General features: G+C 43.1%; 2 protein-coding genes across 3 annotated transcripts in view; one reads left to right on the forward strand and one right to left on the reverse strand.

The window, feature by feature from the left end:
* Nucleotides 1-945, reverse strand: part of LOC135199338 (trafficking protein particle complex subunit 5-like) — a 44,077-nt gene extending 43,132 nt beyond the window's left edge. The window contains exon 1 of one of the 2 annotated variants that reach the window (XM_064227279.1): nucleotides 811-945. The gene's annotated coding sequence lies outside the window, so the exon portion shown is untranslated. Of the gene's footprint in view, nucleotides 1-716 lie in introns of both variants that reach the window. The other variant, XM_064227280.1, reaches the window with a different exon arrangement.
* The window catches only part of LOC135199336 (major facilitator superfamily domain-containing protein 6-like), a 79,464-nt gene that overhangs the window by 31,618 nt on the left and 34,353 nt on the right, over nucleotides 1-13,493 (forward strand). The window lies entirely within an intron of this gene.

The following is a 13,493-nucleotide window of genomic DNA, read 5'->3' on the forward strand; positions in this document are numbered from 1 at the left end:
TGAAAATCAGAAACGATGACCTTGATTTGTGACTTGGGAGCAAAAACTGACGTCAAGAGGAAAGTAGAGGTTTCGACGTGTTGCTTCGACGGACGTTGCTAGCTTTTGACTCATGTCTATCCTGGGTTACAGATTAGATTAGATTAGATTATAAGAGTTTTGGCACAGCCAAGCGCCGGAGCTCCTGGGTTACAAGATGTGTTCAATTACTTTTTTGGAAAGGTGGTCGTGTTACGGTAGAGGCCAGGTGGCCATTTGGTATTTTACCCTAAGGTAAAACTGAAGACCACTATGGTAAACAACTGAGTGGAATAGCTGCGGCCACCAGTCACAAGCCATAGGTCGTGGGAGCAACACCTCGAGACATGGGACTCATGACTGGTGCCCATCTCCAGTGTGAGGACGTAAAAAAGTACTTTTTCTGAAGGTGGGTGCGAACACAGTTAAGGTGGTCGCACCTTGTCCACTCGGTTGTTTACCCTAGTAGTAGTCTTCACTTTCACCTTAGGGGGGTAAAATACCGAATGGCCACCTGGCCTCTACTGTGCACGACCACCTGCCCGAAAAAGTAATTTATATTTTATCTAACAGGATAAAATATAATAAAAATTGTAAGATAGAATCTACGTAGGCTATAGGTAGCTAGGTATAATAATTAGGTACCTCTGACGTGATTACTAGAGGTACCTAAAAGTCGTAAGGAATAGCTAGCTTACTAATGGCAGACAAGGCTCCTCTCCTCCCGTAATTTAACGTCCTATTTTATTCCACAGGACGTTTTCCTTTCAATATAACTTAATATATATTCACCCGGAGGAATTTCGCTTCGGCGGGAGATAAATATAGTAATGTTCCAAACGACGAGGACCTTAGGACACCTTTGGGGAAACGTCAAAACAAAACTTGACGATCCTCCCTCAAGGCGATGTAGGAAGGAGGACGTCGAGTCTCTGCAACGGCTCCTCTTTTTCGACGATTAAATCGCCCCAAAATGAAGTTTATTTATCTAAAAAAAGATTAAATTTAACAATGGATGAATGGAGAAAGTTCTATGTCTGTGCATTTATCACGAGAATTTAGATTTCATGTTGAAATCCATCGAAGGTCTGTTTGATAGTCGATAAATGTGTAGTGGCAGTTGGGCGTCATTGTTTGAAATTCTTAATTGCGACCGTAATGAGAACTTGTCAGCTGATATATATATATATATATATATATATATATATATATATATATATATATATAGTATATATGATATATATATATATATATATATATATATATATATACTCTCTATCTATCTATCCCTTTAGCGCCAAATCATAAGCCAATACTCACACAATTCTTAACACTCTTACAATATATATATATATATATATCTATAGTATATATATATATAATATATATATATATACATATATATTTTATATATATATATATATATATATATATATATATATATATATAATATATATATATATATATAATCCGTTAGACCCAATGCCTCACCTATATTAAAGCATTTGAGTAATTTGTTTCGTTAAGGACAGTATATACTAACAGTTCTCTATGGTTTGAAAAGATTGAAAAAAAAAATTATGTGTTGTGGCAATATATACTCGACAGAAAAAAAAAAAGAAATAGAAAAAGATTTTCCGATATGCAATGGATGCGCCTGACGAACTGCCAAACGCCTTCAGATATTACAACAATTCATCTTGTCTGTCGTCGTGTTTGTCCCAACTAACGAAGCTGTCCTGAATGTTTAATGCATTCGTGCTTCACGTGCATTTCTCTGTCTACACAAATAGACACATAATATCCGTGAATGCCAAAATGCAGAAGAAAAGAGAGATCCACAGTGTGCACATTAGGCCTATGTGAGACGAATAACCTTGGCCATTCTTTGGATACAGTAATATAGCCTTTGATAGATCACGAACTTGACCCCTGTCTCTAAAACTTGGGCCAGGCTGGTGTATCCTGGCCAGTGCAGAGCACTTTGCATTATTAAACCAACGAACGGTGAAGAAAGAATCACGCAGGATTCACAAAAGTATCACGTGATTCACTCGCAAGTCCTTATTCAAGGAGGAATCTTACATCGAGGCATTTGCAGCTTGGCCAACGTTCGCGGGAGCATAGTACTATATATACGATTGTGGTTCTATATGTGACATTTTATAGACGGAAAAGGAACCGTTTTCTTTTATTTTTTTTCAGCAGGAATTTATGCGGGCGACTTTAATGGACATATAAAGACACTCCGCAGCTGAGCTGGGTTTCGCCAAAGTGCAATATATGGTTGCACAAATCGTATTTCAAGGTCGAATTCATATATCTCTGATTGCCTCCATCGGCGTTTCTGTTGCTGCTCCGTCAAGAGGTGAGAGATATGTTAGGACTTCTCTCTCTCTCTCTCTCTCTCGCTCTCTCTCTCTCTCTCTCTCTCTCTCTCTCTCTCTCTCTCTCTCTCTCTCTCTCTCTCTCTCTCTCTCTCTCTGCTGATTTGCAGAAACTCGTCAGTACCGAGTCAGCAATCCGTTGTTGATAGATTTTGTGTTTTGTGTTTTGGTGATAATGGGGTTAATGACATCGTTTTCGAACAATTGTTATATAAATGGACAATTTTCTCTCTCTCTCTCTCTCTCTCTCTCTCTCTCTCTCTCTCTCTCTCTCTCTCTTTTCTGTGCCATTTTCCCTCCCATTAGGTATACCAATTATGAGTATACCTTTTCGATAACCATCATGGAAGCGGTCAAATACCCTACAAACAAAAGTTTCCTTGAAAATATATGTCAAATAATCAAAACATATATTTATATATTAATGAAATTCAATAAAATTTTTGTCCTAAATATATACAATTTTAAGAAAATGGTTTTCTATTTTGGACATAGCAACATTTAAGATGACTAGTCGGCAGCAATTTTGTTTACTCTCGTAACTAAGGTAAATACTAAGTTAGTTGCCGCGTCATGAAAGATAACGCTGGGCGATTCTTTTTATAATAAATATATACATTTTTACATGAAAATTTAGTATAAATTTATAATTATTATTTATTTATTTACCTAAAATATTAAAAAACTAATAAATATCTTGATATTCTTAGAAATCTTATACAATAAACTGGAAATAGTCCTTAGTTCCGCTCGTATATCTGCTTGGAAGCTAGCGAATAGTCATGGCAACATAGTCAGTCAAACAACTATAAGGAGGTCCGATCTGCGCTTTCAAAACAAATAAAATTTCATTCAGTTATAATCCCATGAATATTCTTTTTAATGCCGAGATCTACCTGTAGCATTAAAACAAGCCAATTTGATAGAGTAAATAAATATACTGAAATTAAAAAACTCATGAAGGTGTTTTAACCTGAACTTCGCGCAGTCGTCCCCGAGTAAAAACTTGTTGGGTTCGATGATCTGGTTATGGTAATGAATGTAAATCCTCTTTCAAATTTAGAATGGAAGAAAGATAATATCCAAAAGTCAAACGAAAACACGAAAACTCCTCTCTTTTTTTTACATGAACCACTTAATATGTCATGCAGCACGATTTATATAATAAAATTAATTCACTAAATGATGACCAAGCAAGTAAGGCAAAAAAAATAGGCCTAGTACGATATCAGTCCCTATTCAAGTGGACCATATCGAAGCATATTATCTTCCAGATAGAACTTCATATCAGCTTCAGAAAATGCCCTTCTTTGAGCGAGTATTTGAATGATTTTCATAAAGATACAATACTTATATCAATGTTTTATATGTAGATTTAATCTTACCATGGTGATATATTTTTACAAGAAGAGTAGTGTCGATCACATCATATATCTTCTTAAAAAAATAGATAAAAACCTAGGAAATACAAAGTTAGGCAAATGAACTCTTTGTTTACTTGAAGATGGTGTTCAGTCAATGCAGGAGTGTGGTGGATTCAATGCTTTTCACTGGAAATTAACCAGGACAACCATCAAATCATAAAAAAATTCAAACAATGATTGAATTTGAGCATCCAATTATTCTTTCTCCGTGTTATGATCAAGATTATCTCTTCGGTATTGTTTATCAGTGACAAAAGATCACTGAGTCCATCAACTGAATAACTTCTAGTATCGTTAAGGCCTGAGAGAAATAGAAAAAAATCGACCACCATAAGTTATTGGTGCTGGTACTAGCTTAAAGACATATATACGTCACTGATATCTTATATCTCAGCAACTGAATCTTTGATAAGCCTTGTGTAAGTTAAGCTTCCATAACAGGAGTCTCGTATGTATGCGCGTGCATTTTTGTGTCTACTTATATGTCTTTATTTTATTGTATAAAGTATGATGGCGTAAGTCGTAGTAGTAATTTGGTCTTAAGTCGTATTTACTTGAGGATTTATCGTTGTAGAAACATTTTGGAATTTGAATAATTTCTCACTTTCTTTCTTGCTGAATGATAACACTAACATAACACTAACACTTGATTATTTGAGAGAGAGAGAGAGAGAGAGAGAGAGAGAGAGAGAGAGAGAGAGAGAGAGTAGAGAGAGAGAGAGAGAGAGAGAGAGAGAGAGAGAGAGAGTGAGAGAGAGAGAGAGAGATGAGAGAGAGCAGTTGCACATATGTGGTGACTTGAATGTCACTGTTCATTTTACATACAATAATACTTTGTTCTGTTCATTACTACATACAATTGGATAAATTTTATTGCTCTCGCACATTCATTAGGGGTAAGACTTCATTCATAATTTGCTCATCCATTTTGAATTGGCAACTTCAAATTTAAACCTAAAAAAAGAGGTAAAACAGAAAGCCAAATTTCAGCTCTTGTTGAGTCTCCATTGATGCAACTGTGACACCGTGAAATGTTTAGGCGTTGTCGTCAGTTTATCTACTTCTAACTGATGACTTAAAACCTCTGTTTGGGGTGTTTCTTATAGATTATGCTGTAGTTCCTTATTACTGTGATAAAAAAAATTACAAGAGAAAGGAAGACCTTATAGTATAAATATGTTAAACGGCATCCTGGCAACTGTGACACCATGCAAAGTTGTTAGGTCAAGCGTTCGCTGCTTTTTGTCAGAACACTTCGGAGTTGTCGTCTGTACTGTCGATGTAAGTTGTATACAAACGGCCCCCTTGGGCTGTCCAGTTTTTTTGTTTTAGCCCTTTCATTCCATTTTAACGAGCGCGTTGTCATTTTGGTAATATTTAAATGCTTCTATTTATATAGTGTTTTAAAAGGATTTATGAACATAAAAGACCTTTGTAGAGTAAAAATGTCCAGAGATCGGACTCGGCGATCTGACAGTTCTCCGACGGCGATGATGCAAGAGGTCCTTCTCCGTCAGTCTTCGACAGCCCTCGCATATTTACGGTTTTTTTTTAACGTTACTAAAGACATTCGTACGGGGATGTAACTTTTTAAACGTCCGATTTAATTTTTAAATACATTCTCCGACACATTTTGGCCGGTTAAGTGTGTCTGGGTCGGAATTCAATGGTCTGACCTAACCTATCTGGGGTCTCAGTGTTTAGGTACCTAGTAATATACCTGAGGTTATTTTATGACAAATTTATGATAAATTTATGACGAATTGGAGTCTTTAAGATGGGAAAAATATATGCATTGCGTACTTATGGTTAAATAAGGCCTATTGCAGCATTTTCCCCTCTAATGTCTAAGCCAGTCCCTTATGTCACTCAAGATTGGCTGTTATAAGCCAGTCACAGGGCTGGAAACTCTGAGTCTCTCGAGAGAGTTCACATGGGTAGGATCTATGTTCCACATCTCCTGAGGTATACGTCTTTCAGGAGATGTGGAATATACATCCTGCCTCTGTGAACACTCTTGAGAGACTGAGAGTTTTCCAGCCCTTTTGGCTTACTATCAAATGCCAATCAGGAGCGACATAAGGGACTGACCTAGACATCAAATGCACTTGATGTAAATCTACTATAGTAAAGGACGGTTCTGACTTTTGAAATCCACGACAGGCAGTTCCTACTGCTTATGTAGAAGCCCACATGATTATTCTGGTAGATCTAGATATTAACTCTGCGTCAGGCATTTCTTTGGAAATTGCAGTTTCTTACGGTATTTTTGGTTGCTTATTAAGAATTTACTGTTATTTTGGCGGGTTCAATTGTAATTAACCCACCAGGGACCAGCATTTAACATGGCAAAATATATGGATGCCCTAATCCCTAGTGGCTCTCTTATTCGCGGGACCGTTCCTTGCAGTCCATGCGGAGTTATTGCCTAGAATGACTTTTTTCTGTCCTTTTTCTTTTTTTTACTCATTCGAAAATAATATATAGGAATTCTTCCATTTCCTTGGCAATGTCTTTCATGCCCAAGTATATTTGCTCCTCTATTTGAGGTTTTTTCCTCCCACTCACATTATGGTATCTTGCCTTGCATAATGGTTGTTTGTCTTTCTTCCAGTTAAGACTTGTTATTTTTGTTCTGAATTCTGCGCTTGGCCTATTTGCAGGCTATCCCTGCTTTTCACTGAGTTTCAGCTGGAGAATATCTTTGGAGAAGTAATCAAGTGTAAGGTATAAATTGGTTTCATAATAACATTAAAAATAACTTTGTATCAGCTATTTATATATTTGTTCATGAAACTTACCTGTCAGATATATATATAGCTGTATTTTTCCGAATCCGACAGAAATTTAAACACTTACGACACACGCAGTGGGAGTCAGGTGGTTAGTACCCATTCCGCCGCTGGTGGGAGGCGGGTATCAGGAATCATTCCCATTTTCTATTCATAATTTTTCTGTCGCCGGTGCTGGAAACACCTGTTTGCAGCACCTCCGTCCAGATTTTGGAAACTTACTAGCTACTTGAGTATCCCTTTTGGGGGTTTTCTTTGGTATCTGAATTGGATCGGTGGCTTGGCACACGTTGACTTTTGGTTTGATTTGAATTTGGTATTGATTTTTCTTTGATCAAGATGTCAGGGTCTAGTTCTGCTAGCGCTAGATTTTTGTTCCATGTCTGAATGTAGAGGTAGGCTACTGAAAGCTTCAGTAGACCCACATTTCTGTTTGTAAACGTTTGCAGGGGGGGGAATGAATGTACGTTTGAAAGTCGTTGTAAGGAGTGTGAAAGACTAACAGAGTCGGAATGGAAGGCGTATGAAACCTATCTTAAGAAACTTGAGCGAGATATTAAGGTTAAAGGAGGTCTTCCTCCAGGAGTGTTTCAGGTAGGCAAGATTTAAATTATTCTCCTGCTAACCCTCCTTCTGTAGATTATGCTCCTACCCCTGTAGTGTTGCCTCCGGCCCCTGAGACAGTGTCGGTAGAAGGTAATACATTATCGCTAATTCTTGAATCGATCGTAACTTAGAATCAAAAGTGTTAGCTCTGGAGAGCAAAAGTGAAGAGAAGTTGCAGTGAAAGTGCCCTTGTTGTGGTAGTGGAGGGTGCGTCAGATCGGCCTCATTCCGCCTCTAGACCTAGACCTCTGCTTGACTCCCAGATTACGGGGAGAGAGCATGTCGAAAGTCGAAGGAGGGGTTACGAGGAACCCCCCACCGATCTGGCGTGCCTTCGGCAGCTTCTGACGAACAATACCCAGACTGCCAAGGAGGCGTGCGCGTGCACGTCTTCTCAAGGAGTGCTTTTCTTCTTCTGAAGCTTCCTCCCGCGCAAGGGGTGGAGCTCTCATACCGCATCACGTCCGCTGAAAAAGGACGGCTCGCGTTCGGGACGCTTCACGTCCAAGTTGTTCTCCGGAACTTTGCTCGTCGCCTGATAGTGCGTTTGCTGCTTTTCCTCCGCAGAAAAGCGTAAGGATTATTCGGAGGCGGAATCTTCCCTAGATGTTTCTTTCGAGCGCCGCAGTCGCTCTAAGGTGCGTGAAGCGGCGTTCCTGGGAGTAGCAAGAAGGCGTCCCCTCGCCACTCTCCTGCTCACAGGATCAGCCCCTCCCCAGAAAAGGAGGCTTCACCTAGCAAGCAAATTCTCCAGTCTCTTCAGCAGAACAACTTCGAGATGTTTTTCCTTCGAGAGAGACTGTTCCACGTCGCCGTAATAAGAAGGTGACAATCTTCCTGTGAAGAGGTCGAGGCGTTCTCCCTCTCCCCTCCTCCTCGCTCGTCTCTCTCTCCGTTTGAGTCTCCCTCTAGAGTTCGTTCTGCTCCCCAGCAACTTTCTAGAGGAGGCGAGAAATTAGTTTCTCGCTCTCGTGAAGCGGTTGTTTCCGCTGCTACGAAACTTGTGGATAAGAAGCGAGTTTCTTTAGATGCCGAGCGCGCTTCTGTGAAAGTCAAACGCGCTTTAGTGGACGCCGAACGTGACTCGGTGCAAGTTTCGCTGAGCGCCAGTGGACGCTCAGAGAGTTTTAGTGGACGCTCGGCGTGCACCAGTGGACGCTCGGCGCGCATCAGTGGACGCTCGGCGCGCACCAGTGGACGCTCAGCGCGCACAAGTGGACGCCAGTGTACACCTGCGGCGTTTGAGCGCGCTTCTGTCGGCGCCAGTAGATTGGCTTCGGACGCCAAACGCGCGCCTACGGACGTCAGTTTTCCACTTCCGCAAGCACAAGCGGAGGCGGGAACTCTTCCTGTTCGCCGTTCTTTCTCTTTTGAGAAAGTCTCGGGACTCTTTCTTTACTTCCTCCGACTTCTCCAGTGTCTGAAGAGGAAGTTAGTGACGCTTTCGTCGAAGTGGACGAAGAACAGCAGTTGGCTAGTCCAGTTTCGACGGACTACAAGGTTTTGACTCGTTTACTTCAGTCAGTCTTTCGCAGACCACTTTCCAACCTGAAGCTCCACGTACTCCTCCCTCTCAGTTTTCGTCTTCCAAAGCTGCTAAGATCTCGGGCTTTGTGAGAATGAAAGAAGTCGCTTTCTACGAAGCAAGCTTTTAGAAAGGTCCATGATTGGATGGAAAAGAGGAAAGCTTCGGGCAAGACCTCTTTCCGCTTACCACCTTCAAGACTCGGTGGCAAAGCTGGTATGTGGTATGAGACGGGAGGAAACGTCGGAGTCAAGCTTCCAGCCTCAGCTCAAGGAGACTTTGGTAGCATTGTAGATGCCACCAGAAGATCTTTTTGTCTTCTCGAAGGTCTCGTGGACACATAGCGAGTTAGACTTTCACCTTAAAGGCCTCTTCATACACTAGATGGTCTTTAATTTTCTGACTGGTGCCTGGGAGTATTGGATGCCAGGTCCAGGAGTTCTGATTCCATCAGTCTGGGGGAGCTGTCCAGTGTATTGTCTTGCATGGACAGGCCGTCAGGGATGGTTCTGAGGAATTGGCTGCTCATTCAGCACGGGACTGCTTAAGAAAAGAGCACTTTTTTTGCAATTTACTGCAAAGTCGGTCTCACCAGCGCAAAAAAGCGGTCATCTTCTTTTCGCTCCTTTCTCAGAACATCTCTTCCCCCGTCTATGGTAAAGGACATAGCTGCTAGTCTCCAGGAGAAAGCAACTCAAGACCTTCTGGCACAGTCTTCTAGAAGCCTGCTACTTCTTCGTCTTCTGGGTCCTCTGCTTTGAAGAAGTCGAAGCCCTTTCGATCCGCTTCTTCCTCGAAAGCCAGCCCCTCGAGGAAGAGGCTCTTTCAGAGGCAAGACTCCCGCTCCTTCCAAGAGCAAGAAGTGAGAGGGTCCTTCAGACACCGGTTAGGAGCAGGCTACTACATCGCAGCTGGGAGGGGCCCGGCTTCTACATTTCGCGAGCTTGGGAAGAGAGAGGTGCCGACGCTTGGTCTCTGGACATCGTCAAGAATGGGGAAGGGGTACAGAATTCCTTTCCTGATGTTACCCCCGCCCTGTCTTCGACACCAAAGGATTTGTCTCCCCCCGTCGTAATCAGGGAGAAAAGCAGAAGTGCTTCACGATCTACTAGATCAAATGATCGAGAAGCAGGCAGTGGAAACATGGTCTTCGACCGGAGTTCCTCCGGGGTTTTTACAACCAGTCTGTTTTCCTAGTGCGAAGCAGTCAGGGGGGTGGCGCCCCGTTCTGGATGTCAGCAGTCTAAATCGCTTCGTTACCAAGCAGAAGTTCAAGATGGAGACACCTCAATCCGTGCTTGCAGCTTTAAGACCGGGGGATTGGATGGTCTCGTTAGAACTTCAGGACGCATACTTTCACGTCCCCATCCATCCCCGATCAAGGAAATACCTGCGTTTGTCCTGAAAGGGAAGATTTTCCAATTCAGAGGGCACTCTGCTTCGGTCTCAGCACGGCGCCGATGGTGTTCACCGTTCTTATGAAGAACGTTGCGAGGTGCCTCCATCTTGCGGAAATAAGGATCTCTCTCTACCTAGACGACTGGCTTATTCGAGCCTCATCGCAAGACAGGTGTCTGAAGGACTTCACGACATCTGTCGTTAGCGAAGTCCCTGGGAACTTCTGGTGAATCTCGAGAATCGCATCTGACTCCTTCTCAATCCTTAGTCTATCTGGGGATTCAGATGGACTCAGTGGCTTTTCGGGCTTTTCCGTCCAGGGGCGACAACTTCAATGCCTGGACAAAAGTGTCGGCCTTTCTAGGGAAGGAAACATGCTCGGGTGATGGGAATGGATGAGTCTGCTGGGGACCATTTCCTCACTGGAGAAGTTTGTTTCTCTGGGAAGGTTGCACCTCTGACCACTTCAGTTCTTCCTCTCAAGCAATTGGTCACGCAAACAGGATCTAGAAGAGGTCTTGTTTTTGACGGAAGAAGTGAAAAAGCACCTCAAATGGTTGGTTGGATCCAAAGAAGCTTGCGGAAGGACTTTCGCTCAAGCTTCGGAACCCCGACCTAGTGTTGTTCTCCGACGCGTCCCCTCCACGGGTTGGGGAGCAACACTGGAGGGAGAAGAAGTGTCAGGCACCTGGAGAGGGGAACAGCGTGTCCTGGCACATCAACCTAAAAGAACTCTCAGCGGTTTACCTCGCTCTAAGGTTCTTCGAGGAGGAAGTCTACCAGCAAAGTGGTTCAGATAAACTCGGACAACACCACAGCCTTGGCATACCTCAGGAAACAGGGGGGAACTCACTCTCATTCTCTGTTCGTCATCGCGAGGAATATCCTGATTTGGGCGAAGTCGCAAAACGTCACGATTCTGACAAGGTTTGTGTCAGGCGTGGAAAAACGTGCGAGCGGACCTTCTCAGTCGGCAAGGACAGCTTCTGCCGACGGAATGGACCCTTCATCAGGAAGTATGCCAGGTCGCTATGGAAGCTGTGGGGACGTCCTCATGTGGACGTTTTCGCAACTTCCCGAACGAAGAGACTTCCGCTGTATTGCTCCCCAGTTCTGGACCAGGGAGCAGTGGCAGTAGACGCCCTACTGTGGAATTGGTCGGGACTAGACATTTACGCTTTTCCCCATTCAAAATCCTCGGGGAAGTAATGAGGAAGTTCGCTGCATCAGAAGGAGACGAGAATGGACCCTCATCGCCCCTTCTGGCCAGCGGCCGACTGGTTCACGGAGGTGATGGTCCTTCCTAGTAGATTTCTTTACGAGGGATCTGCCCCTAAGGAAAGATCTACTCAGACAGCCCACTTCGAGAGGTACCACAAAAACCTCCCGCTCTGAGTCTGACTGCGTTCAGACTATCAAGAAGTTGGCCAGATCGAGGGGTTTTTCAAGACCTGTGGCAACGGCGATTGCCACCGCAAGGAGGCCCCTCCTCATCGCGTTACCAATCAAAGTGGGCTGTCTTAGAAGTTGGTTGCAGAAGGAAGGGCATTTCCTCCACCTCAACCTCTGTGAGCCAGATAGCAGATTTCCTTCTTCACCTTAGGAAAGAAGCGAAACTAGCCGTTCCCACGATTAAAAGGCTACAGAAGCGTGCTTCTGTGGTCTTCAGACATAGAGGACTCGACTTAGCGAATGATAGAGACATTCATGATCTATTAGATCATTTGAGACTGTGAAAGTTCTCCAACCTAAAGTACCATCGTGGAACTTAGACGTGGTACTGAAGTTTCTCATGTCGAGTCAATTTGAAACCGCTCCATTTAGCCTCGCTTAGGAATCTTACTAAGAAGACCATTTTCCTAACCGCTCTGGCGACGGCGAAGAGGGTTAGCGAAATTCAAGTCATAAGCAAGCATATTGGGTTCAAGGATCATAGTGCAGTTTGTTCCTTAAGTCCTACGTTCTTAGCAAAGAACGAGAACCCTTCAACCAACCCTTGGCCGAGAACGTTCGAGATCAAGGGGTTGTCGGAGCTAGTGGGACCTGAAGCTGAGAGAGTCCTGTGTCCTGTCAGGGCTCTCAAGTTTTATTTGCAGAGAACCAGAGCATGCAGAGGTTCTTCGGAGAACTTGTGGTGCTCTGTGAAAAAACCAGATCTTCCGATGTCGAAGAATGCACTGGGCGTTCTTCTTAAGAAGTACGGTTAAGGAAGCCCATGAAAAGTGTAGTGAAAGTGACATGGAGCTCTGAAAGTGAAAGCCCACGAGTTTTGAGGGCTACTGCTACTTCGGTGGCTTTTCACAAAAATATGGCAATCAAAGACATTTTGGGCGCACTTATTGGCGAAGCAATTCGGTGTTCGCTTCACACTACCTGCGGGTGAGGTGAAAGCAACATACGAAAATTGTTACTCGCTCGGACCATACGTCGCTGCAGACACTGTTTTTGGGGGCAGGAGGTAGCGCTCATCCTATCCTTTAATGGTTTAGGGGATTTTTAACTTGTGTTATGGTTGTGGGGTTGACCCGCCTGCGGCGGATCTCCCTTCCATTAGCTTAGTCTATGTGGGATACTTTGGTAGGCTACGCCAGGTGGTGGTTTGGTTTTTACTTCGTTGCCCTCATTTGTATGGTCAATGGTCTAGTCACGTCGTGGTCTCGCCCCTGTTGACAGATCATCTGGAGTGCACCAGCTATATAGGTCTCTACCTCGCTGGCAACTCTAGTAGCACAAGCAGACTTACGCGGCAGTAACCACGAAGTCAGCTATGCTAACAGGTAAGGAATCAAGATATCAATTATCTGCATATATATGTTTCCCTAAAATCTTCTATTCTGTCTACTCCCACCACCAAAGGTGGGATTCAGCTATATATATATCATGACAGGTAAGTTTCATGAACAAAATGATATTTTAATGATACAATTAAGTTTGTTCATACTTACCTGGCAGATATATATAATCAAGTACCCACCCACCTCCCCTCAGGAGACAGTGGAAATAAAAAATTATGAATAGAAAATGGGAATGATTCCTGATACCCGCCTCCCAGCGGCGGGAATGGGTACTAACCACCTGACTCCCACTGCGTGTGTCGTAAGTGTTTAAATTTCTGTCGGATTCGGAAAAATACAGCTATATATATATCTGCCAGGTAAGTATGAACAAACTTAATTGTATCATTACAATATCATTTTATGAATGTTTATTTAACTTGGAGTAAAATGAGAGAATAAGTGTCAACTGTCTAGTGGTGTGAACTCGCATCCAGGATGCTGGGAGCTGCAAGTATCAGATTATGTGACAGGGCTCTCCGTGAACGTATGTGCCTGAAGCCGACGGT

Source organism: Macrobrachium nipponense, chromosome 25 (genome assembly GCF_015104395.2).
Source record: "Macrobrachium nipponense isolate FS-2020 chromosome 25, ASM1510439v2, whole genome shotgun sequence".
Classification (NCBI taxonomy): Eukaryota; Metazoa; Arthropoda; class Malacostraca; order Decapoda; family Palaemonidae; genus Macrobrachium; species Macrobrachium nipponense.